Source organism: Triturus cristatus, chromosome 5_2 (genome assembly GCF_964204655.1).
Source record: "Triturus cristatus chromosome 5_2, aTriCri1.1, whole genome shotgun sequence".
Classification (NCBI taxonomy): Eukaryota; Metazoa; Chordata; class Amphibia; order Caudata; family Salamandridae; genus Triturus; species Triturus cristatus.
Window position 1 is genome coordinate 757690037 of NC_140588.1, and position 26754 is coordinate 757716790.

Below are 26754 nucleotides of genomic sequence, written 5' to 3' on the forward strand. Positions count from 1 at the left end.
AAGTAGGGTACGGTGGATTCTCGGAGAGTGGTTTGGCATACCTTCAAGTGGCATAGAGTCAAAGAAACGGTTAGAAGTTTGAGTTGTCTCATATAGTAAGTAGAGTGTTTTGTCGTACAGTGTTGGAAACTGTCGTAGAGTGTTGTGCAATAGTGGACAGGCATAGAGTAGAGTGCAAATTTGTACAGTGGAATGTACGGTGATAAAGTGGAGCAGAGTCTAGTAGAGTGGCATATAGTGTAGTAGAGTTTTGTAGAGTGGAGTTATACAGAGTAGAGAGGAATACACTGGATTGCTGTAGAGTGGAGTAGCGTACGGCGGAGTGGCAAAGTGTAATAGCGTAGAATAGCGCAGAGTGGAGTAGCATAGACTAGAGTGGAATGGCGAAGAGTGTAATAGCATCTAGCCAGTATATAATTGAATGATGGCTGTATTTAGAGAAGGAAAATGCAGCCATATTGTTTTTAGAACGCTTTGGCTGTGTTCAATGTTAGGGCCTTAGACATAGGTAAGTAGTAGGTCCTGACCCATGGTAATAGGTAGGGAAATGTATTTATATTTTTGTATATGTTTTTTAATAATTTTACGGCCATGTAACGTAGTTTCACAGAATGTTGTGAAATTCTGCAATAGTACTGTGGTGACAAATATCACTAAGTTTAAATGCCTTATAAATTAAACACGCAAAAACAACAGTTGATGGACAGAATGTAGAACAATGTCATACATTGACCCCAGTACAGAGATCTGGGCCTAAATCCATCGTTTTTTTTGTTCAACATGCCATTCCAGTTTGAACCCAGCCATATGCAAATCAGTCTTGATCCTGTGCCTCATGGGAACGGTCCAGCCCGAACTGCCAAGCCAGGTCCTTCCTGGACTGGAAACAAGCATCCTAGGACCGGTTTCGGGGTTTCACCCCTCTTCAGCCAGGGTAGCTTGATTCCAGTGGCATGAGAGCACGGGACCCACGTCTGGACATACCCGTCCCACTTGGGGCGAAAAATGCAAAAACAACAGTTGATGGACAGAATGCAGAACAATGTCATACATTCACCCCATGAGGCACAGGGTCAGACTGATTTGCATATGGCCATGTCTGAACTGGGGTGGCGGAGTGAGCTAAAGATTGATGATGGATTAAACCCAGATCAGTTGACTGGGGGTGAGTGCTTGCAATGTTCAACACTCCGTCCATCATCCCCTTTGGTTTTGCCCTCTAAATTAAACAAGCATTTGCAAAGCAATAGGTCTCATTTACGAGAGTTTGAGCTATTGGCATTGTAAATGACAATGCCTTTTTTTAATGTGTTTTTAAAACTGATAAATAAAAGGCCTTTTCATTTACAATGCAAATAACTTGAACTCTCAAGTTAGAGACCTATTGCTATCTGAAAAAAATAGTGCTTGGAGGCTGTAATTAAAGCCTACCGAGTAATAACACTATTAACAGGGGTTGTCATCATAGGAGGTTACAAAATGAGACAAAGCGGTGCTAAGGAGGTACTACTAAGCCTATTGACGAATGAAAGCCACAGTTTACAGTGGATAATGACACAAGCCAATGAAAAATATGGGTAGAGCTTAAAGTCCCTACCTGAATACCGCATGCACTGCCCACGCTCGACCTAAAAACGGGTGACAGTTCCATATAGCGAGTGTCTGTAAGAAACTGTACTGCCATACAGTCACAAAGCGCTAACAATTTAGACAGTGTCTGGCAGAAAAAATTAATGCAAGGGTCAGATTTAAGGCACTGACTGCCAGCCTGGAAGAGCGATTCAGAGACTGTGAGGGCAATGAGTGTTTGGGACAAAGACTGACTCCAGTTGAGTGCTCTGGGAACAGAGGTAGGAGAATAACGTGCGTAGAGCTTCTCACCAAGAATCAGAGAAATTGTGTATATATAAAAGAAACCTTGAAGTTGTAATAGAAATGTAGCACAGACGAAGGCGTGGAAAACAGCAGAGTAGATAAGACACATTACAGCTTCAGAGTAAGCAAGGAGACACACCGATATAGACTTGGTAGATTCATTGGGAAGTGTAAATGAGCAAGGGAAACCACAGACCGGAAAGAGACTGAGGTGTCTCGAGGAAAACCTAGGCCTTCCAGAGACTGAAGCTGCAGAGGCAGACAGACAAAACGACTGAGGCTGCCCTCAGAGACAGTGGTGCTGCATTTCCTCAACCAGATGAGGAAACGTGAACCAGTGAGCGGGGATAATGCATACAATTGCTATTTATAGTGCCTATGACCTGACGGCTTATCAACGTAAAGTGTTACTGTGCACCGAAATGCAGGAAACATTCCTTACTACCCCAACTATGATCAGGAAAACACAAACCATCACAAACACTTCACGTAAAAAAACAAATCCAAGAAAGCCAGTAAGTAGGAGGCTGCAAGAAATGCTTTTACAGCGAGTCTTTTCCATGGTGCGAATATTTATGTTCGAAAAAAAGTACAGTGTTGCCGTGATGTTAACTAGAATGACGGGTCCTTCAGCCTCCATAAGAAATTTACACACCAGTGACAATGTATAGACAAGGTCATGGCACTGCTAACTGCAGCAATGCTGAGTATGTGCATGAGCGCCTCCCCTGAGCAGCAGTACAACTTACGACTTTGCAGAATGACCCAAGAAGACTTGAGGTTGGAGTGAATAAAATGTGTTATGTACCTGTATCTCCCGTATTTGATGTAGGCATAGACAAGAAACCAGTTTTTTCAAAAGCATCTACTGCACTATAAAAAAGATAAATTAATACAAACTAACACATTATTTATCTTTGGTAAGATCTTTCTGGCGGATAATAGAACAGCAGATTCCTCAGCTGTAGATTTAACCATAGGCACCAGACTGGACACTGAGCAGGCACGGACAGTGGGCGGGGGGTGGGGGAGGGGGGGACAGGGAGCGAGAAGGCATGGACAATGGAAGGGAGGGTGGGTGGATGTAAACAAAGCACGACAACGGGGGGGGGGGGGGGGGTAAAGAAGGCACCAAAGCGCTTAAGAGAAACTGAATAAATAAAATAGTGCTCGGAGGCCAAATAACACATACCGTGTCACAACCAAAGTGAAGGGGCCAGTTGCCATGGGAGGTGACAAATAAAGAGGAGGCTGTACTAAGGAGGGAGTAACGAGACTACGAATCGGATACCAGCATATAGGACAGACAATGACGCAAGCCAATGACAAATATGGGCGGAGAGTGGGTGGGGTTTCTATTCGCTACTCCTCCACAGCAAGTCTCGCAGAGCAGCGCATGCACGCTGGTTCTAGGCTTGACCTAAAAATACTTACCCTGCTGAACAACAGTAACCAACCAGCATCATCTCTGCACCATTATAATAAACTTTCCAAATTTCCTGTAAATCCATTCAGCTGTTTGCTACATCAAATATAGTAGTCTATAGAAAATAAATTGGTGGAGAAACACATTTTGGGACCCCGTTATCTTTGCATCCGCTTAAAGATTCACCCCAAAAGTTTACATCATCTCAAAATTAGGCCTTGGTGTAGCTCGCGGAATTTCACTCTGCAGACTTAGCGAAAAATTCAGCCGATTCCGCAATGTTTTCCTTGCGGGTGGAGTCTGTGTGCGCCACGCATCCCAGACTTTTTGCTTCCAATGCTGATAACATTGTTGATCGCATGCATGCCTAGAATTGTGTTCTCATCTACCCCTTGGACACCTAGTCACTCTGCCAGCCATCTACCCATCCTTGGGACCCCCGCTGAAGGCCTTGGGTAGACAGACGACGACGCACACTGAGCCAGCAGCAGCGTCTGGAAGGTGCCATCCCATTGTGAATCCTCATCTCTTCCACCCGGCAGTGGGGGCTGCTGCATGTCTGGGGGGTGTGTTCCGACCCACACACCTTTGAGGGATCTACAAAGGAGTTAGGTTTGGTGGGTGCTCTCTCTGACCTCCATTCCTAGGGGGTCAGGCAGGAAGAAGCTGTCCCCAGGTCAAACCAAGCTTGTGACCGTCCTTTCTGCGTGTACAAAGGGCGTCTCCCACTGCCCCATGCGAGCTTGAGCCCAGAGTTATTGCCCACACGCATGTGCACACCAAACATCATAGTGCAGGGGAGGAGCACTGACTGGAATTAGTAATATACAGAACCTGAGTGCTAACCTTTATGGAGACATATACTTATCAACTAGAGGATTTAAAACTATTGAGTAGGACATCTACTATCACGCGATGAAAGAGCATGTGATGTTACTTCCGTTACCCCTGGTACTTGAGTGAATCAGCAGTCATGTGTTCACCCTGTGAAAAGCACCTCCTTTTCTGTCTGGGGTATTGTTTCATTGAGTACGGTGTTCTATGAAACGCAGTTAAACATGTGTGTCTCCATTTTATGGTGTAAATTCAAAGAATCGCTCCAAGAGCGAGTATCATACATTACTGCAGCCGCGGTGCAGTGGTACTGGGGTCCAGAGGTGAGAGCATCCCGCTGAAGGGGAGAAAGGTCATCTTGTCGTTTCCTATGAAATATTAGATGTCATAGTCACTTTTTTATTTTTTTGTTTCAAATATTTTCATTTAATTGTTTTCAGTTCAAAAAAAAGAACAGTAATGACATGCGATGTACAGCTTGATGGCATTATCGTGAAATATTGATTGAGGCAATATATGGCTTTTTTGTTTTCCCAATATACAATAATTTTTTACTTCATTACTATATGGGGCGTGGGAGAGATATAAAGCATATTAATAAGTCACTTAAACAGCTGAATTCACCAAAGCAGCAGCTGTCGGACAAAATGATCCGCACGGGAGAGATGGAAACAATAAGGGAAGGCCGGGATATGATGCGTCCAATGGGCTGCTGCAACTGCGTGCACAACCTTAAAGTCGCAGTAGTGAAGTTTAACAGGACAAGCTCAGCCTTTCTTTCGAGTTTGATAAGTTAAGTACCACCAAGGTGTGTAATAATTAACCCTGGGCGTAGTTTGCGAAGTAGCGCTACGCGAAGTGCACTACACGAGCTACGCGTAGCTTTGCAAACTGCGTAGTGCACTGTGCAAGATGCTGTTCGCACTGATTGCACAGTGCCGGATGCTTGTCCGCACTGTGCAATCAATGCAAACTGCATCTTGCACAGTGCAAGCGGTCGTTTTCTGCCCCTCGAGTAGATTTCTACTCGAGCGTCAGCTTTCTCAACACGTACTGGTAGTTTCTCATCGCGAGCCGTCGTGAGCATACGCGACCACTCTCAATGAGAAACCTGACCTCTCCGCGTTGAGAAGCTCGCCGGGAGGTTTATTTTCCACGCTCACTATCGGCAACTTGATGTTGCTGATGGCGAAAAAGTCTCGCCGGCATGTTATTTTGCTTGCTCGCGGTCGCCAACTTGACATTGAGTACCGCGAGCAAGCAAAAAATGACCACTACGCTACGCGTGTTTGCACTGTGCTACTTACAATTCGTGTAGTGCGAAGTAGCGCAAACTACGCAAGCATAGCGTAGTGCTTTGCCCAGGCTTAGTAATAATACCTACGCCGCCACAATGCACTTTTTAAAAACAAGTGTTTTTTCCTGAATTATAGACTCTAGAGAGTTCTCGTACGGATGCAGAGGTGATCATTGAGCTCACAGAACCTGTTGAAGAAATCGAAGGATAACCGACAGGTCAAAGATGTGCACTACAGCAGGTGCATTTCAGGTATTCATCCTTCTAAAGTCAATAAATTGCGTGCCTCGAAGCGTAACGGCCAAGCAACACAGAGAAGTAAATCTTCCTCCCTGCAGGAGTACGTCCAAGTATAAAAGTTTAACAGATTCAAGATAATGCAGTTATCTTGTCTCAGTGTCTATTTAGAGGCACCTGTTTAAAACATCCATGTGACAGTAGGCAGGCCAGAGCCCTTAATTAAGGTCACTTTTACTATGTTTTTGACATAGAGCGCTTTATCACCACTACTGCAATAGATTTTACAGTGCTCTGTAGTAGTAAGACTGGGTACCAGATGAGTTACATTTTATTGCTATGTTCAAAGAGCAAACTGCACATTTCCTTTAGATGCAAACATGGCTAATAGATATTCCTGAATGCAGTGATTTTGCCTCTCTATTGGCTAGGGGGAGCTTTCAAAATTAAATAGCCATCTTGAAATAGTGTTTCCGGATGTTACTTTGCCTTTTAAGAGCGCTCGTGCGCCACGGGCTTTCTTCTTGGCACTGCCAATAAGGAGTTGGACTACCATTGGACGTGATCAGCGATAGCATGCAGGAATCGTCCTGCAACCAACCGGAGACCCAAAGGGGTTGCGAGATCACAGCAGGACCAGAAGGCGTTAGTTTACAAAAACCTCCAGGGTTTTTATGAGTGAGGAAATGGCGCCTCCCTAGTGTAAGACATTTTTTGTTCCAAGTATTAGTACGGTGCATAGGCGAGGGAAGCTAACACCCTAACCTCTGATATGGACCCAAGATGAGGTCCACTGCAAACAAAACTCACGTCCTGTGCACGCTATTTGTTTGGTAAGTTCGGCCCTAGTTGAGCCAGTATCCTGAAACAAACAATTATATTCAGCACGTATTCTTATTATTCAAGGATTTTGCGAAATATTCTTTGTTTTTTATTCAATTTGATCGCCTAGCCAACACTTGTTTCTTCGTGGGTGATTGCTCAAACGACTTCTTCAAGGCTGTTGGGAAGGTGAAAATATGCTTTTGTTCTCCCCACCGGTTTTACTTCCGTCCCGGCTGTAATAAGGGTTTAGCCCCTGGTTCTATGATTTCTAAATTGTCGGCAGATGCTTTATTCCCGATTAGTGAAACTTCTTCAATGTAATGCCGGTGTTTAATCATCTAAAACTATTATTTTCACCAGTAATATTAGGCATAGGATGATCTGATAGCGAGTACACTAACGATGTAATCGTCACCGTGCATTTGCGGGTGAACCGGAAGGTGCCGGGAAAATGGCAGATAGCAGTATTAGCACGTTGCACGTAGTATACTAGAAAGAGTCCAGTTTGGAACTCGTCCAATGTGACTCCGGTAGTGAGGAGTCATGGCCCGAGGGGCGGAAGCTGCTCCGCTAGATCTCAGTCGTGGGTTAAACGGGCATAGCTGCTGCAAAGGAGTGCTGTGAGGAGCGAGGACAAGGGCACAAGTAGTGCAGAAGGCCGTAAGGCGCGCACAGCACATTTGTCCTCTGCAAGATGTGGAGCTTCAGAAATCACTATATGCAGAATAATTTGGACGCCAAGATGGGGGAAACGGAGTCCTTGCACTACACCTAGGAACTGGGTATGTGATCCTTCCTCCTTCGAGAAGTTTAGTTGTCCTCATATTGGTACAGTGAAATAGCACATTTTATTTCTTTACATGTTTAGCACGTACCATGCCTTGAGGTCGTTGGAGCACGGTACAGAACAAAAAAAAAACAATTGCACCAAACAGTAAGTGCTGCGAAAAGCTGCATGTTTAAGTAGGGGTAGTTGCTGATTAACTCTGCTACACTATGTAGGCGGATAATTTGGCGAACTCCACACTCGAAGCAGTGTGTGGAGTTGCAAAAACTCTGTGAACTTGGACCGCAGTGTGAAGGCCCAGAGTTACTCAAAATGTAGAAAATGCTATAGGTTTGGAAAATGTTGTGGTGATTCATCAAAAGGTTTAAAGTTATTATTGAGCTAATATCCAAGGAATTCCTACCTTGGGTAATACTAACTATAACTACAGAGTGGCAATCGGTTTAATATCATGTTTACTTTTATCTTTTGTATTTGTTATGTATTTATTTAATGGTTTTCATACTCATGTGACCATAAATGTCTTTTAGTTGTTCATTTAGTAATTCTGACATTTTACTTCTCAGTCTAGTTAATGGTTTGGGCTTCCTTTCTTCTTTTAGTAGGATTGTGCTACATATGCTGGCCAAAGTGAATGAAAGCCAGTCGTTATAAAGATCACGATTATTTTTTTTCCTATTGGCCAGTTGTCATGTCCTCCATATAGTAGTTTTTGTAGCTAACTGCTAGGTCAATTTTCCGTTTTGTTGCACAGGAATACATAAGGAAGAGTGTTTTTGCTTGGCTTTGGCACAGTTTTATTTTGTTAGTCAGAGAGCATGCATAGAAAACTTATGTTCGAGGCATATGAGCTGCAGATTGTACACTTAGCATAGATCGCCATCTGGTGTTGGGCCCGGATGTTTGCAGTTTGTTTTTCTTCTTGGACAGTCTTTGGAAGTCACGAGTTTGGTGACTCCTCCTTCGGTCCGTACTGCGCATGGGCTTCGGCTCCATCCTCAGATTGTTTTTTTCCGCCATCGGGCTCGGATGTGATACTTCGTGCTCCGGCTTCGAACTTCTACGGTTCCAGCCTCGACGGAAAATCCTCGTATCTTCGAGTTTCTTCATCATCATCTTCATCTCTTGAAGCGGCACTTTTCTCCATCCCGTACATCGGCACCGGCCTTCGGGCCCTCCTCGACTCCGGTCCCGGCCGATGGAAAGGACTCCGTTCAAAAAGTGCCCAAAATGTGGGTCTAAATTTCCCCACACCGACCTCCATCAGGTGTGTAATCTTTGCCTCTCTCCAGAACACGAGGCCAGAGACTGCCCCGCCTGTAAGTCTTTTCGATCGAAGAAAACCATCCGGGATCGAAAAGCTCGACGCACCATGGCGCACTCATCGTCTGCAGCTCCACCGGACATCTTCGGAGACGGCGCCGAAACTTCGGGGCAAACACACACCGAGCAGGAAGAAGACGTCGTCAGCGCTTCCGAAGCCGACGACTCCGACGTGGAGGACATCACACCGGCGCAGCGGGCCGTGAGTACTGTGCCCCCTCCCACCCCCGCGCCCAAAACCAAAGAGACTCAGGTTACTCCCTCGCCTGCCGGCCTGGGCAAAACCAAGACCAAAGCTTCGATCACCCCACCTTCGGGCTCGGTGTCGAAGCATCCAAAGTCTCACGGCAGCTCGGGATCGAGCCAGCCGACGCCCGGTGCCGAAAAACAGCATCTGGCACCGAAGAAAGCAATATCCAGCTCGACTCCGAAGCCACCGGTGCCGAAGCCTGGACTCTCGGTGCCGACCAAACACAAACATAAATCTGTCGGCACCGACGCTCCGACGCCGAAAACTCCTTCGACGCCGAAAAAACGGGAGGCCCCAAAAAAGCATGGCGCACACAAACCATCGAAGCCCTCGGCTCCGAAATCACCGGTGCCGACGGACGATTCGACGCCACTGGCTCTGTTTTACACCAGACCCTCTACAAAAGACTCTGTCCAAAGATCCAAAGACTGGACTATTGACTTTAATTATCAAGAAAAGACGCCTTGATACTCCGGCTCCTCCTCCACCACCCAAAAGGAAGGACTCTGCTACTTCTCCCCTCAGAGTGCCCTCCCCACTACCGCCTCCCCTACCTCCTCCACCACCTCCACCCCCTCCCCCTCCCAGGTCTCCGCCACCTCCACCTCACTACGATCCGGCCCCATCCCCAGATCCGGATGATGGGGACCCGGACAATTACCCGACGGACGTCCCAATGGATCCCACTCCACCAGGGACCCCAGACCCATGGGAGGATTACAATAACCCTGATATACCAGATATACCTCAGGACGACCTATACCCATCCAGGCCGTCTCCTCCAGAGGACTACTTAGGGTTTCATCATTTAGTGCAGAGAGCAGCACACTACCATGGAGTGGACATGCACAGTGAACCAGTGGAAGAAGACTTCCTACTGGACACATTTGACATACAAGACAAATCCACTTCTATTTTACCCATGCTTAAGGGTGTCACCAAGCACGCTACAGAGGTGTTCAAAGACCCTGTCAGGGCCAGAGTACTGAACCCTAGAATAGAGAAGAAGTACAAAGCGGCACCCACAGACCCTGCATACATTAAGGGCCCTGCTCCCCTAGATTCCCTAGTTGTCTCCACAGCTAGAAAGCGGGCTAACTCCCAATCCTCAGGAGAAGCCCCACCGCCAGACAAGGAATCTAAACTTCTGGACGCGTCTGGTAAACGCACCGCCTCCCAAGCTGCAAACATATGGCGCATTGCAAACACACAAGCACTGCTTGCGCGATATGACAGAGCACACTATGACGAACTAGAGGCTCTTATGCAGCACCTTCCAGAAAAACACAAGCGCAAGGCTCATGACCTGATACAGGAGGGTAAACTAATTACAAACACCTACATTAAGTGTGCCCTCGATGCAGCCGACACTGCTTCTAGAGCCATAAATACAAGTGTCCTGCTTCGTCGCCATGCCTGGCTCAGGATCTCAGGGTTCAAGCCTGAAGTCCAGGCGTCCATACTCAATCACCCCTTTGACCAGCAAACTCTCTTTGGGCCAAAGGTAGACGAAGCGCTGGAAAAGATGAAAAAGGACACAGACACAGCAAAGTCTATGGGGGCACTCCAAACACAAGCCTCTAAACGTTCCTTTCGACGCTCGTCCTTTCGTGGCACAGGCAGAGGCTCCTCCACCGATAAAGCCTCTACCTCCTACAAGTCCCCTCCTCAAAATACCTTTTCAAAGGGCAATCAAAGAGGTGGTTACAGAGGCAACAACAATAAGGGCAGGGGCAAAACCAACAACACCCGTTCTGCCACCCCACCCGCACAATGACTCCCCTCTGCTCCCCCCAGACCATCCCACTCCGGTCGGGGGCAGACTACAAGACTTTATCCACACATGGGAGTCCATAACATCGGACAAATGGGTGACCCAAATCATTCGGTCAGGGTACTGTCTCGAACTAACATCTACCCCACCCAATATCCCACCAAGGCACCGTCCAATGTCTCAAGAACATTCCACACTGCTCAAACAAGAGGTACTCTCACTCCTCCAAAAACACGCTATAGAGCAGGTCCCCGTCAATCAACAAAATCTAGGGGTCTACTCCCTATATTTCTTAATACCAAAGAAAGACGGGACCCTCAGACCCATTCTCGACCTCCGGCCTCTAAATGCCTACATACATTCAGACCATTTTCACATGGTCACCCTACAACAAGTCCTCCCACTCCTCTGCCAGGGAGACTTTCTCACAACCTTGGATCTGAAAGACGCATACTTTCACATTCCAATACACCCCTCTCACAGGAAATACCTCAGGTTCGTGGTGGACGGACAACATTACCAATTCACGGTTCTCCCCTTCGGGGTCACCACCGCACCACGGGTGTTTACCAAATGCCTAGCAGTAGTAGCAGCACACCTCAGACGTCAACATATTCACGTCTTCCCTTACCAAGACGACTGGCTGATAAAAGCCGCGTCCTACGACCAATGTGTGCAACATACAAACAGCACCATCCAACTGCTCCACCAGCTAGGCTTCACGGTGAACTACCAAAAGTCCCACCTCATACCATCTCACACAAAGCAATATCTCGGGGCCACTATAGACACCTCCAAGGGTATTGCCTATCCAAACTCAGCGAGAATCACAAGCATTCAAGCCTTACGCAAAACATTCCTTCCTCAACACTCTTCCAGCAAGAGTGTTTATGAAGCTCATAGGAATGATGGCGTCTTGCATCTTCATAGTGCCCCATGCAAGACTCCACATGCGTCCACTTCAAGAGTGCCTAGCACAACAGTGGAACCAGGCCCAGGGTCAGCTGACGGATCTGGTGTTGGTGGACGGCCGCACACATCACTCTCTGCAGTGGTGGAACACCACAAACCTTTCCAAAGGGCGGCCGTTCCTGGACCCGGTTCCTCAGGTGATTCTAACAGCGGACGCATCGCTCTCCGGCTGGGGAGCGCACCTCCTACACCTCACCATGCAAGGTCTATGGACGCCACAGCAAAAATCGCTCCACATCAACCATCTGGAGCTCTTGGCGATCTTTCTAGCCCTAAAATCTTTCCCAAAACAGATTTCGGGCAAAGCAGTCCTCATTCGCACAGACAACATGACTGCGATGTATTATATACAAAAACAGGGGGGTACACACTCTCCCCAGCTCTCCCGCTTAGCCCAGAGCATATGGAGATGGGCAATTCCCCAAAACATCTTTCTCCTGGCACAGCACGTTCCAGGCGTACAAAACACCATGGCAGATCTGCTCAGCAGACAGACGCAACAACTACACGAATGGGAACTGCATCCACAAGTTCTTCACCCATTCTTCCAACAGTGGGGGCATCCTCAGATAGACCTCTTCGCCACCCACGAAAACAAAAAATGCCCAAGCTTCGCCGCCAGATACCCACACCCATTGTCCAAGGGCAATGCGATATGGATGAACTGGTCAGGCAGATTTGCATACGCCTTTCCACCTCTCCCACTAATTCCATTAGTGGTCAGGAAGCTACAACAGCACTCCCTCACACTCATTCTGGTAGCTCCCACGTGGGCCAGGCAGCCGTGGTACACCACGCTACTACAACTATCAGTGGTGCCACATCAAAAACTGCACCTATCCCCATGCCTCCTAACCCAGAACCATGGAGAAATCAGGCACCCGGACCCAGCTCAGCTCAACCTGGCGATCTGGCTCCTGAGATCTTAGAATTCGGATACCTTAACCTTCCCCCTGATTGCATGAACATCATCATGGAAGCCAGACGTCCTACCACTAGAGCATGCTATGCCGCAAAGTGGAAAAGATTTGTAATTTACTGCCGTAATAATATCAACCCTCTAGATGCATCCATTTAGCACATCATATGCTATCTGCTCCATCTTCACAGGTGTAACCTGGCATATTCATCCATACGCCTACACCTAGCAGCGATCGCTGCTTATCTACAAAACAGACAGCATTTATCACTCTTCAGAGTGCCCGCTATTAAAGCCTTCATGGAAGGCCTTAAACGAGTAATTCCTCCCAGGGCACCACCTTCCCCTGTATGGAATCTAAATTTAGTTCTCACACGACTAATGGGTCCGCCCTTCGAACCAATGCACAAATGTGAGCTACAGTTTCTCACCTGGAAAACAGCTTTCCTTGTAGCTATCACTTCCCTTAGAAGGGTTTGTGAAATACAAGCGTTCACCATACAGGAACCCTACATACAAATGCATCACAGCAAGGTCATACTTCGCACAAATCCGAAGTTTCTGCCCAAAGTCATTTCCCCCTTCCATCTCAATCAATCAGTGGAATTACCTGTCTTCTTTTCGCAACCCCAATCTGTTGCGGAAAGGGCCTTACACACACTTGATGTGAAAAGGGCGTTGCTATACTACATACAAAGAACGCAACCCTTCAGGAAGACTAAACAATTGTTCGTTTCCTTCTCTCCACCACATAAAGGCAACCCCATTTCGAAATCAGGGATAGCTAGGTGGATTGTAAAATGCATACAAATTTGCTATCAAAAGGCAAAGAGAACACTATCTGTTCCTCCTAAAGCCCACTCTACAAGAAAGTTAGGGGCTTCTATGGCTTTTCTAGGGAATATACCCTTAGATGACATCTGCAAAGCAGCCACATGGTCTACACCGCACACCTTCACAAAACACTACTGTGTAGATGTGCATTCCAAGCAGCAAGCTAGGGTGGGCCAGGCTGTACTAAAGACACTTTTTCAAACAGCTGCAACGGATACCGGTGGTCGCCGCTAAGGTTGGGTACTGCTATATAATCTATGCTAAGTGTACAATCTGCAGCTCATATGCCTCGAACGGAATATGCTACTTACCAGTATGCATCTGTTCTTAGCATGTAGAGCTGCAGAGTTGTACACGCCCACCCGCCTCCCCGGCTACCTGTATCCGTTCCAGTACATCTTATTTAGATACTACACACATGGGTTTCTCACTGTGATTACCAAGCTCCATCATTTCCCTGTTGGCGAAAAACAATCTGAGGATGGAGCCGAAGCCCATGCGCAGTACGGACCGAAGGAGGAGTCACCAAACTCGTGACTTCCAAAGACTGTCCAAGAAGAAAAACAAACTGCAAACATCCGGGCCCAACACCAGATGGCGATCTATGCTAAGTGTACAACTCTGCAGCTCTACATGCCAAGAACAGATGCATACTGGTAAGTAGCATATTCCTTAGATTAAGATGTATTCTGTTTGTTAAGAATTTCTTTATAGGTTTCCATTAGCATTTGACCATAAATGGGCCTTTCAGTTGTTCATGTAGTATATCTGAAACTTTACATATGCCGTCTAATTTATTTCTGGAACGCACCTCCAATGTACTCCACTCCATTCTATGCTATTGCACTCTACCCCACACCACTGTACGCCACTCCAGTCTACAGCACTCCATCATACATGTAAAGTTATAATGTTGTCTGGTTAGCAAGCCGAAAAGCATCTGTAACGAGGTCTGCTACTTATAATAATTTAAAGGCGGTGGTTAAATTGTAATTTAAAGTTATAGCTACAACTTCAGAATTTTTAAGGTTTATGTAGTTTAAACTTGGCTTGTATAGGCAAAATTTCCCCTAACCATAACCAAGCTTTAACCTTTGTTTTTTTCATTGAATAGATATGTGTGTGTGTGTGTATATGTGTGTGTATATATGTTTGAGACTTCTAGCTGCAGATTTCTTACCTTGGAATATCCGCAGGTGTCCTACTAGATCCAGAAGACTTTCGAGCAGCACCCCTTTGTGCTGGTAGGTGGCATCAACCGGAAGAGACATATAATGTACCTATATAGGCGCCACCTCAGTGCACTGACGTCCGTTCTTTCCATGCCAGTTAGCGCTGGTCTGAAATACACCTCAGTTCCCTTTTTGACTAGTTTTATTCACCGTTTTGTCAAACCTGTTTTTGGAATTTTCTCATGTTGTGAAGTCATGTTTCCCAAGAAACTGGCTGGTTCAAACCATGTGGAGCCTGTCTCAGGCAAATGCCGATGACAGACCACCACTTGGTGTGTTTGTGGTGCTTGGAGACCTGCGAGGACTGCCGTGCCCTGCATCTCATGGCGCTGGCGGAGTTCTCTTGCAAACTCCTCGCTGCCTGACATTGGTTGACTTCGCAGTGCTTGAGGTCCCGGTCGCATGAAAGGTCCCGGGACACGCAGCTGGATGGGTGTCGCCCGACTCAGGTGCTGACCAGGTCCATGCTTCTTGGAGTGGAGCCAGTGACTTATTTGTTTGATAGGCCTGGAGAGGGAGACAAATAGGAGGGGCCTCTCTGATGGCTTCACCTTTTTTGAGAGAAGATTAATTTAGTGCTGGATAGCTTCATGGACAATAGAGCTGCGGTTATACCGACAAGGAACTCAGATGGACCATACTAGAAAAGATTGTACCACAGAAAGGCAGAGATGCCACAAAATACCATAAAAAAAGGAAGTCTTCTGGATATGGCCCATAGAAACGCAACAAAAGGGCCTAAACGAAATGGCATCATGGTAGAATGCCCTATAGACCATCAGCCACATCTGCGTGGGGGGATGGAGGTGTTTCTCTCCACTCCCCAGGAGTCGTTTCTTTTCCTTGCTTCTCCGGAAGACAACTTGTCACTATCGGTGGGGTCGCTGTTCCTGAGGACCTTCGCCCCATTCCAACTGCGGCTTACCTGGGTCCATTGTTTGAAGGGTTTCTCCCATTGGTCTATTCTCGTTGGTAATTATCCCCATTTTGTTGGTTTATATTCCCATTGGCCTATTCTCCTTGATAATTGTCCCTTTTTGGTGTTTATCCGATCTTATCCTGATCACCTAGAAATTTGAGCCTGTGGACACCCCCTCTGATTTTTTGGGGTCAAGGTTTTTTTTTACCTATAGTAACCTCCATTTTCTGTGGCTCTCTGTTTACCCTTTTTTTTACTTCTCCCTCAGTTTTGGAGGTTCCATGTAGTCTGGATTCTATGCATACCTATTCTTTTCCAATATGGCGCTCGCCCTTCTTCCCTATCTACCTATAGAGCGCTACAATCTAGTTGTCCAACTTCATACGTCTTAATAATCACGTGATCGGGCGGATATCCTTTTTTTCTGCTCCATGTAACCTTGCGTGGCATTGCTCCTCGCCATGACACCGTTGTCGGCAATACAGCGAAATTCATACCCCGGAGGCTCATTTGTCCTGAGTGACGTAGAGGAACAATATATGACAGGCTCTGAATTGCAGGTGAGTTTTTCCAGTATGGCTCTCTTTAACTACTCTCCGTGAGCAGTTCCCGCATTTCTCTAATCTTTTATCCAGGCGGTTTGTATTGTGTGAGCATACCTCCTGCTTGGTCACAAAGTCGGCATATAATGGGGGCCAGTTTTTCTCGGTGGGACTCCTATAATTTTGTAATTTAGGATGGGCCTATAGTTTACTCCATTTAATGGCACCCCAGATCTCTAGTTATTGGTTCATTTTTTTTGTGTCAGCAACATACAGCTAGCAGCGTTTCCTGCATGGCTCAAATATAGGATCCATATAAACTGCTCATCTTACTCATTGAGAGTGTTGTCTACTCCTTTTCTTCCATCTACAGGTGTCCCCTAATACTATTTAACTCCAAGAATCATCCAGAAAATATGGAGATCTGACTGTTTTTTGTGAACCAACTGTACCTACTGGAACAGGATTTTGGGAGGTAGTCTTTTCTTGTTCTATTCTCGCTTTTTGAAAGAGGAAACTGAATGCTATCCTGTTACTCAGTCCTTTATTTCTTGTCACCTCATCTATAGGATAGTGATGAGATTGAGTGCCATTCGAGCACTCTGAATCATTATATTGTCTCCCTTCCTCTATCCTCGCTCCTGTGAGAGGATTTGTGAGTATTTGACCTTTGGGACCCTCCCTATTTTCACTTTTTCCATCCACTTGATGTTAATGAAGTCCTTCCCTCATCCATTATGCTGATATCCAGACTATAAACCGCATACTTTAAGAGATACTTTCTTTTAGAAATTTATTATTTACTATATTTTAGTTTCGTGTTCTCTTCACAGGTGTGGGTTTGTTGTGTGGATCACACAGTATTGCAAATCTTTCGTGAGCACTAGGTCTAGTATCCATTCTCTGGATATTTTTCACAAGGATGGTCTGATTTTGGGCACTTTTTCGGTGACTGACAGGAAATGCACCTCTACACCTCCGTTCTATATCTTTAGATCTAGTGAGCATGCTCTGGTACTTTGTATATGTAATTTGTGTCCTTGGCATTGGATCGAGAATATTTTGCTTATACCCATGTTTTTATGTTTCTAGGATCATTTGAGGTAAATATTGTGTTGTGCTCTCGTACCCCCCCCACCCCCCCAACCCCTGATATGGAAACCTAATCAAATCAGTGTACCCTGAGAAAGGTCTTGGCCCGCACCGGAACTCGTTTCAAAGGAACAGATTTTAATTTCTTTTTATTTTTAAAGTTTTATATAGCGCAAACCAGATCTCGAAGGATATCGGAGCGCTTTACATGAGGATCAAATGAGTCAACAAGTTACAAATTAAAACCGTTACCAGAGCATAGTAAAACACAGGCAAAGAAACCATGTTACAGGAATTCGTCAGGAATAGCAAGAGTAACGGTGATCATGGAGACACTAAACGGGCAGACGAGGAAAACAATGTCAGATGTCCAGCTGGGTAGGTGACGGCCAGGGGCCAGACTCCTCTATAGCTGCATGGGACAGCTCCACTGGGTATCTGCAGTTGGTGAAAACAGTTTTGGTGTCTTCATCAGTTGGATCAGCGAGTTGCAGGATACATGATTACAAAGTATGAATCAAGAAACCCAGAGGAGGGAAGAGGGGGAGGGAAGGAGACACAAGGAGAACAGTGTCAGATGACCGGCTGGGTAGGTGACGGCCAGGGTCCAGACTCCTCTATAGCTGCAAAGGACAGCTCCACCAGGCTTCGTCCAAGGTTGCTCGGGACCCGCGGAAGGTATAAGTAGTTTTGACATCTACATCAGTAGAGTCAGTGAGTTACAGGTTATATATTGCGTGACAGGAATAATTGGACGCTTCAAGTGGTGCAGCATATGGAAACCCTTCCATCAATGTTCAAATGAGCTTAACATATAATTGTAATGTTAAGAAACAATTGTAATGCTGAAGGTTCTTTCTGATGAATTTGCAAAGGGTATCTCTTCTGTTTAGATCAAATTCTTTGAGATGAAACATGTTGCTGCTATTCCGTTTGTTTCACATACCTAATTTGGTTGGCTTTTGGTTTCTAGTCTGTCAGTTGCATGAGTACAGTTGTTCAATGACAGAGTTGTGGATGAGGTGTGCGTGATAGTTATGAATGGTAAAGGGTGAGAGAGAAAGAAAAAAAAATGAAAAGCAGAATAAAGCATAAATGAAATGTGTATTCTGTATATATATTGTTTTACAAACTATAATATATTTTTGATATTACACCCAAAGGAATATTTAATAAATTGGAAAAAGGCATACAGTGAATTGAGGTGTACTTTTTGAATTCTCGATCCATACCCATTATTCAAATCTCTAGTTCATAAGCGAGATAATTCTGCTTTACAGTATTTGGGGCAGGTGGCATTCCTCCCCCCATTTCAGGGTAGTTATTTGGTTTCATGTCCTTGGGCATGACTATGATCTCTAGCCAACTCCAATCTGTCTTCTGTTCCTTTTGTGGCCACAGAAGGGGTCTCCAGCCGCGCCCATTCCTCCCTAGCCACCACGGCCAACAGGCTTCCCAGTTACCCGACCTGGGTCCCATGGACAATATGTAACAGACGGCCAGCGGTCGAGTGAGTATCCCCCTCCTGGAAGCCACTGCCTCCAAGCCTCTTTAGTTTGCCCTCCAACCATTATAGTGGGAGGCAGGATATGCCCTCACCTGCCTACTGGTGGTCAGAGACATCAGACCGCTGGATCCTCCAGACTGTCTAGAGGGGGGTTATGTTTCATATAGGTACTCTTATATAGGTACTCTTATATAGGTCCAGGTAACATTGTACCCTTTCCCTACTTCATCACCCCTACATTTCACATGAACAAACTTTATAAGGACATAACGCCTCATAGGGACATAACGCCTCATAGGGACATAACGCCTCATAGGGACATAACGCCTCATAGGGACATAACGCCTCATAGGGACATAACGCCTCATAGGGACATAACGCCTCATAGGGACATAACGCCTCATAGGGACATAACGCCTCCTCATAGGGACATAACGCCTCCTCATAGGGACATAACGCCTCCTCATAGGGACATAACGCCTCCTCATAGGGACATAACGCCTCCTCATAGGGACATAACGCCTCCTAAACGCCTCCTCATAGGGACATAACGCCTCCTCATAGGGACATAACGCCTCCTCATAGGGACATAACGCCTCCTCATAGGGACATAACGCCTCCTCATAGGGACATAACGCCTCCTCATAGGGACATAACGCCTCCTCATAGGGACATAACGCCGCCTCATAGGGACAGAACGCCGCCTCATAGGGACAGAACGCCGCCTCATAGGGACAGAACGCCGCCTCATAGGGACAGAACGCCGCCTCATAGGGACAGAACGCCGCCTCATAGGGACAGAACGCCGCCTCATAGGGACAGAACGCCGCCTCATAGGGACAGAACGCCGCCTCATAGGGACAGAACGCCGCCGCCTCATAGGGACAGAACGCCGCCGCCTCATAGGGACAGAACGCCACCGCCTCATAGGGACAGAACGCCGCCGCCTCATAGGGACAGAACGCCGCCGCCTCATAGGGACAGAACGCCGCCGCCTCATAGGGACAGAACGCCGCCGCCTCATAGGGACAGAACGCCTCATAGGGATTGACGCCTTTTATGGACTAAACCTTTCACCTAGTTCCATGCAGAGGAAGGGTTTCCCCAATCAATAATGCTAAGACGTCATCCTTAGCACATATGAATAATTTATTAGGATACTATCCAGGGGGTATACTTCACCCCTCCTATCTATGCACAAGGTTTAATCCCATACGTCATCCTCATTCTAAATAATGGCTAACACACGCACAAGAACTGTATAAATACAGCACCTCTTGCTATCAGTAGTTGGAGGGAACCTAGACTTTAAGGCCGACACACTGATCGGAGACGCTGAGGCTCCTGCATTCAGTCGCTCCAGCTGACAGTGGTCTAAACATCCCTTGTGGGGTGTCCAACTCAAGACTAGGACGAGGTCCCACACTCATTATTCAGGTAATGGGGTTCGACTAAATCCTAGCTGGATTCTTGGCTCCTTGGCTTATTAGCTCTTTCACACCTACTCACATGCTAGGTACACTTGGGTATATCTAGACAGGCATCGTAGGTGTATGTGCTCTATTTTATAAATGCATTTTATATTCATGTATATGTTCATGACTATTGCAAAATGGTAGAACTGTACTATTCCTTTTTATTCACTGTACTGCTGATCGTATATCTCTGCTACTGTGTAACAGTTGTAGCAGCGCATATATTTTACACTAGAAGAACAGTACAATAAATTCCTATTGTAAACACGCTCGACTGTTTCTTACGTGTATCTCTCTGAGACAAAATGAGCAAGCACGAGTGACTGGGTGAAAAGTAGTATATTGTTTCCACAAGTCTGAGGAATCAGGGTTTGTTGTGTTCTGAGGTTGCCAAAAACAAATCTCTCTGATAAAAGGAGATTCTAGTGGCACTGTGAGCTAACTAATGCAAAACAGGCTAACATACCCGGTGGGGGTGCTTAGTCAGTCCACCACCCGACCCACAGTGTACGTTATCCAGAAGCGCAGGTCCTGCAAAGGGTACTATAGGAACTACACTACATGGCGCCACCGTTTGGTTTGGTACTTATTTAACAGTAGAATCTGACTAGCTCAGTCGTGCTTACTCTCAGAGACCTCTACTCCGGCCTGGAGTGGGTGGGCACAAAGTCCGCCACAGCTGAGTAGGCGAAATATCCTATTTATTGGCTGTTGGTTAATCAAGCTTGAAAGGAGATTTTTCCCAAAATTGTGCAAAACACCTTATCTTAATTTCCTTGGACAGTTATTCAGTGTCTTAACACAATGACTACCAAAATAGTAGATTTAGACCAGGCACTTAATATCTCAGGAGGTGAAGTAGATGCCAATGCTATACAGATTGCACCCAATGTAAGACACAAATTGACAGTTAAACGCATCAAACATGGGTTACCACCCAGAGGAGGTGTAGTAATATTCGTGATAGAGGCACACAAAGATTTCCAAACAGTCATTCTATTCCTGGGTTACATTCCCAGCAGAAAATGCTGTAACAATCACTTTTCATTATTACACACATGAAGATATCCCAGTGGTCTACTCTCCGTTTGTGGAGATTGAAATTCCGCTTAGCTTCCAGGAACATATTTTCTGGGGTAATGGCGCCCTACCCCACACAAGAACAAGATTTGGTCCTTTCGGAAGACCAGGAGCAACATGGCCGATATCAGCGACCTATGCACTACATCCTGACATTGACACAATGCCACGTGATGAATTGCTTGTTCAACACAGAGTTGATAAAACTTTACAGAAACATGACACAATTCGTCATGTGGACACTTGCGGTCCAACCTACACCAAATGCAGCTCCTACACAGAGCACAGCTACTAAAATTATTCCACAAACATTACACGCGGTAATGGGTAAATTGCCCACAAAACGTGAACAAATTCCTTTCTGGGTAGCTCAGAAAATAACCCAGTTAGAAGCAGTATTCCCAAATACAACACCATTTGAAAAACACAATGTTAAAAATCTGCTTGACCTTGGGGATTACACCACAGTTAGAGGATTGTACTTTTTGGGGTACAGTCTTTACTGCCATATATACCAGCACTCTTGGTATTCCTTCATTCACAGTAATACCAGATGTATTAAGACAAATACAAAATGTGTATGTAGCAGAGCCTGCCCTAAACTTAGGGATGAAGTTATTAAATAACTACAACCAGGTATCAGCCATAATCCTAGCTAACATTAAAGGGGAAGCAGCATCAGTGGTAATCTGCCAACGCCTGTGGGAGTTGTCTCCATTAGAACAGGTGAATGAGCTACCAAAAATAATTGAAACTCCGTATGCAGAATTAGGCAGGGATGGTTAGGGGTGAAAACCTTTTAGAACCTCAACTACTGGGCAGTCCCAAAAATGACACTTCTAAGCAGACACCTACTTCTAAAAAGAAGTGGGATGATAACAAACAAAACTCTAAAGTCAAGAGATCTCAGTCCCAAGGTAGGTCTCTTCCACAGGAGCCCTCTGAAATGAGGTACAACCTTGGGAATGGGGATAATATTAGGAAACTGACAGGTATCGGGATACTGATACACGTTCCTCTCGTGTCTTTCAGGGCTCGAATTAAAGCTCTGAAAGTGAAGCACGGTCAGAACATAGAGAGGAGCGCACACAGTCCAGAGACGAGCAGCGCGCTTAAGACTTTACTTCTAAAAAAGAAGATAAGCAAAACTCAAAACCTCAATTTAAGAAAAAGAAAGTTGCTGGTCTGAAAATCAGACATGCCCAGAATTGAGGACACAACTTCTGAACAGGGACTGGGCTCTGACGATGCTAGACAGTGCGGCAGAAGTAACAATAGCTCTCCAGAACCTGAAGGAATTTCTGATGACAGCGGACTTGAATGATTACGTCACGGTGGAAACACCGGACACCAGGGTGAGTGTCCCACATAAGTTATATGAAAAAACACCCGGATGGAGGGGGACAAGCCCAGGAAAGTAAAAGATCTTTTTGGGAAGAATTCATCATCTGGTTATGACATCCTGTTAGCAGAACAAGATTGGCTGCCTGCATTCGTAATGGAGTGCCCCAGGGGAGAAAGTATAATTTCTCCTACATTTTCCGACCACGTTCCCGTTCACCTTAAACATACATATGCAAAGGAGTGGGCAGTAGCCCAAGCTCCAGCATTGTACAAAAATCACGTTGGGTGGGATGAGGACTCCACCTACCACGTGATCCCGTTAAAGTTTCACCTACTGCTCAGAGGCAATATCCAAAAAAGCAAGAAGCTGAAAAACGGGTCCGGGTGATCTTGGATCAACTTGAATACCAGGGGGTCAATGAACAATCTTTTGTTTCCCGTATCTAAATCCGACAATGCATATTGTCTAGTTTTAGATTAGACATTTAAACTCATGCACAAAGACATTTGCAGTCCAAAAGGCACATAGTGCCGCATTATTGAATAACGTGTGCAAAAAATACAAAACACTTGATATCTCAAATGGATTTTTCTTCCAAAATATAGCGCCTGAAAGCAGGTATCTGACCGCATTCAGTGCGTTAGGTTCACAGCGGCAATTTTGTTGATTCACCCAAGGGTATAAGAATAGCCCCGGGGTATTTTCAGCAAGTTACTTAAAAAATGTGATGAAGAAGCGTTGTCCTATATGGATGATAATTTTCTAACGGACGACAACTTAGATGGCTACAAATTTAACTTTAAAAATTCAAACATAGTCCACCTCATTGTCCTATTTTTGGGATACGAGCTGTCAAGTGAAGGGAAAAGTCTGGCAGCAAACTTTTGAGAAAAATGTGCGCTGCTCCAGCCTCCAAAATAATTAAAAAATTTACAATCAATACTAGGATTCCTAATTTTCAGAAGAACATACATTTTAGATTACGCACATAGGGTAAAACCTTTCTACGACTTAATAAAACCTGACTTTTCAGCCTCAAATTGGACACAAGAACATACTAATATTCTTCGTTCACTCCAGGAAGACATGATTGCTTCCAAACACTTACAAACGCGCGTAAATGTATGCCAATTGGTGATCCGTATAATTGTGGGTCAATGTGGGTACACTTATTTGACCTTTAATGAAGGAGAAACAGTACCAATCGCATACAAATCACACCTGTACACAAACTCAGAAATGCGATTCACTTCAACTGAAAAAATCCAGACAGCTGTTCAGACTACTGTAGCAAGAGAAAGTCACAGGCTCAGGGGAAACGCATTATTGTCGTAACCCCGATACCGGCTTTAGAACCTGTTACAAAGGCCAGCATTCCAAATACGAAAGCCTTACATCCAAGATGGATACAATGGGCTAATTCTGCAACAGACACATACAGATTTGATCCAGGTTAAAAACACAAGCATTCAAGCATAGGAACAAGAATATCCTCTACCACATGAAATCTTGCCTCTAGATCAGTTTGAATATATTATTTACACTGACGGATCTGCTCAACCAGCCATAGGAAGTAAGCAGCAATACAGTTCGGTGTGTGCGTGATGGCAAGTTCCATCCCAGTTGCACAAAAACGCAATCTCTATGAGACGGCATGGCTCCGTTGGCAGAGTTAAAAGCACTAATACTGGCACTTGTAAATACGGATCACGAATTCCCCACACTAATCGTGTGTGATTCCTTTTACTGTGTACAGTCGTACATCATTGGGAACAAAACAGGTTTAAGTATGCGAAACGTGGCACAATTAAGCATAAAATGCTGTGGGAACAGGTTGCAGAGTTAAAAAACGAGCTACCAAGGACTCACGTGATCCATACACTGAGTCATCAACGTGATTGCGTTCACGTTGCAGGGAATTCATTGGCTGATGAAGCCGCAAATAGGGCTGTTGGCACGGCTTCCGTAGCTGCACTCGTTCAAAAACGAGAATAGACCGAGATAGTATGGTAGCTGTCATTGCATCACGCAAAGGCAGCACAGCAGTATCTAAACAATTTCCACTCAAATACTCCTACAAGTTAGATGCACAAAACATTCCATATGCTCAGATTCCTTGAGTGGGGAAAGAGTAATACCAAATATGGATCGTAGGCAATACTAGCTGGACACGAGGGTTTGGGCTCTGCGCACACACAGGCGTTACAGCGACTATTTCTTTACTGAAACAGCGCTATTGGTGGCCAGGATTAACTAAGCAAACTAAAGACTATGTCTTGAATTGCGACATCTGTCAGCAGATGAAAGGCTCCACGATGGCAAAACCAGCGGAGACACCATTATTAAAATCAGACAAACCTCTCGCATGTGTGTACTTGGACCAATGCGACCCCTTACAAACGGACAGGTCTTACAAATATATCATGGTTGCAGTGGATTCCTGCTCGAGATTCCTATGGTTATGGCCTCCGCGGTCGGCTGACGCGCGAACTTTTATCAAAGATTTGCAAGTCTTTATCGGCACATACGCAGTTAGCACGTTACATTCTGACAGCGGCCCTGCATTTAGCTCTTGGGCTTACAAAGAGGCCATGGAAGGAATGGGCATAGCATTGCAGTACTCCTCTCCGTACCATCCTGAGAAATTCGGTTGTGGAGAGGAAAAACCGGGACTTTAGTAATCTTTAACAGCTAGGGTATCAGGCAAGGGCGGTAGTTGGGTCTCACACCTTCATGGGGTACAGCGGGCGTTAAACAACCAGCCAAGAAACTCTCTAGGGGGTGTCACTCCATATGAAGTACTCTTTGGGACACGAATGTGGGTACCTGATCTTGATGGTGAAGGCGCAGTGATGGATGAAAAACCTTTTGATATCTATGATCGTTTGGCTGTTTTACAGGATCTAAATGAATTCAGGACAAAACAAAGCAATGTCCATCTAAAGCAGACCACCACTGAAGAAGTCAAGGTGGTCACGGCAAGACCTGTCTGTATCCCAAAAGTAGGGGATCTGGTCAGAGAGAAAATTGCGGCCAAAAAGGAATTTGGACATTCATACAGAAACCTGTACCAGTCCTTGCAGTACACGGAACAAGAGCGGTGCTGCTTCCCCCTCTTGTGGGAAAAAAGGAGAAAAGATTTGTCTCAATCGACTTAATTAAACCACACTATGTAGCTGATACTAAACAGTAGGCCTCGTGGGCTCCGCTGTAGCAGACGCCCTCCACTAGCTAAAATCCAAGAAGTTCAAACAAAGACTCATCACGTTTGAAGAGCCACCTGTAAGGAATGAAGGACTACGCAACAATGCTATGGAACTTGTTCCACTTGAACCAGACATTTAAATTCCAAATGAACGTCAGACTAATTCACAAGTTGCAATTAGACCTCATACAGACGTCTGCATCAACATGCCTCCTCGAGAGGAAAATAACATTTCAACTAATCCCTATGCAATTCCTACAATTGATCGAACTGCTTCTGGCGATTTCATTAACTTTGATACGTGTTCTATAGATCCAAGCGAGCCGGAAACGACGCCAGCCAAAACACCATTCAAGCAACAATTAAATAACTTTTTTCACTTTCTTCAAAAGACATACCTTGTATCACCTTGGATAGAACTCTGGGTAATTTTTTCTGGGATATTGTTTTTTCTTTTCTGGCTAGGCTTAGTACTAACTTTTAGTATGCTTATTAATGGACACTATCTTCAACAAAGTTCTACAGCCCAAAAGGTCAACATCCTACTGAAGCCACATCCATCATCACATCTTGAACAAAGAGACTTTTCATCAGTGAACATTACAGCAGTTCCTATACCGGATGGTATAGTATGGGACAACGTTGATTTTAACATATTCAGCCTGACCGAACTTTTAAAAATTAATCATGTATTTAAGATTTCATTAAGTGATAACATTACCGGGGGCGCTAGAGGGTGCTTGGCGAGATGGCGGCGTGAAAACGCTCCGCCGGACGGAGACAATAGTCATTAAAAATCCTGCTGTTCCTGCCTTGTTTATCACCCACAAACCTCACGAATAGACTGCGGAGTGTACCTTGCGTTCGAGGATCTGCGTCTGGTAGCAGCGGCTGCCTGCAATAGGGGGCAAAGAAAAGAAAATCTGCGACGAGGCTGGGGTCTCAAGATGGTGCCGCTGTGAGTCTAGTGCCCTGAGCTCGGAACTACAGATGACCGGCGCGCC

The 26754-nt window shown here is 45.5% G+C and overlaps 1 protein-coding gene across 2 annotated transcripts in view; it reads left to right on the forward strand.

Annotated features, from left to right (window-relative positions):
- The window catches only part of LOC146829228 (UAP56-interacting factor-like), an 801405-nt gene that overhangs the window by 542729 nt on the left and 231922 nt on the right, over positions 1–26754 (forward strand). Inside the window, exon 9 of one of the 2 annotated variants that reach the window (XR_014962204.1) lies at positions 16420–16521. The exons of the other annotated variant lie outside the window; for it this stretch is intronic. The gene's annotated coding sequence lies outside the window, so the exon portion shown is untranslated. The remainder of the gene's footprint in view (positions 1–16419; positions 16522–26754) is intronic. 2 annotated transcript variants of the gene reach the window in all.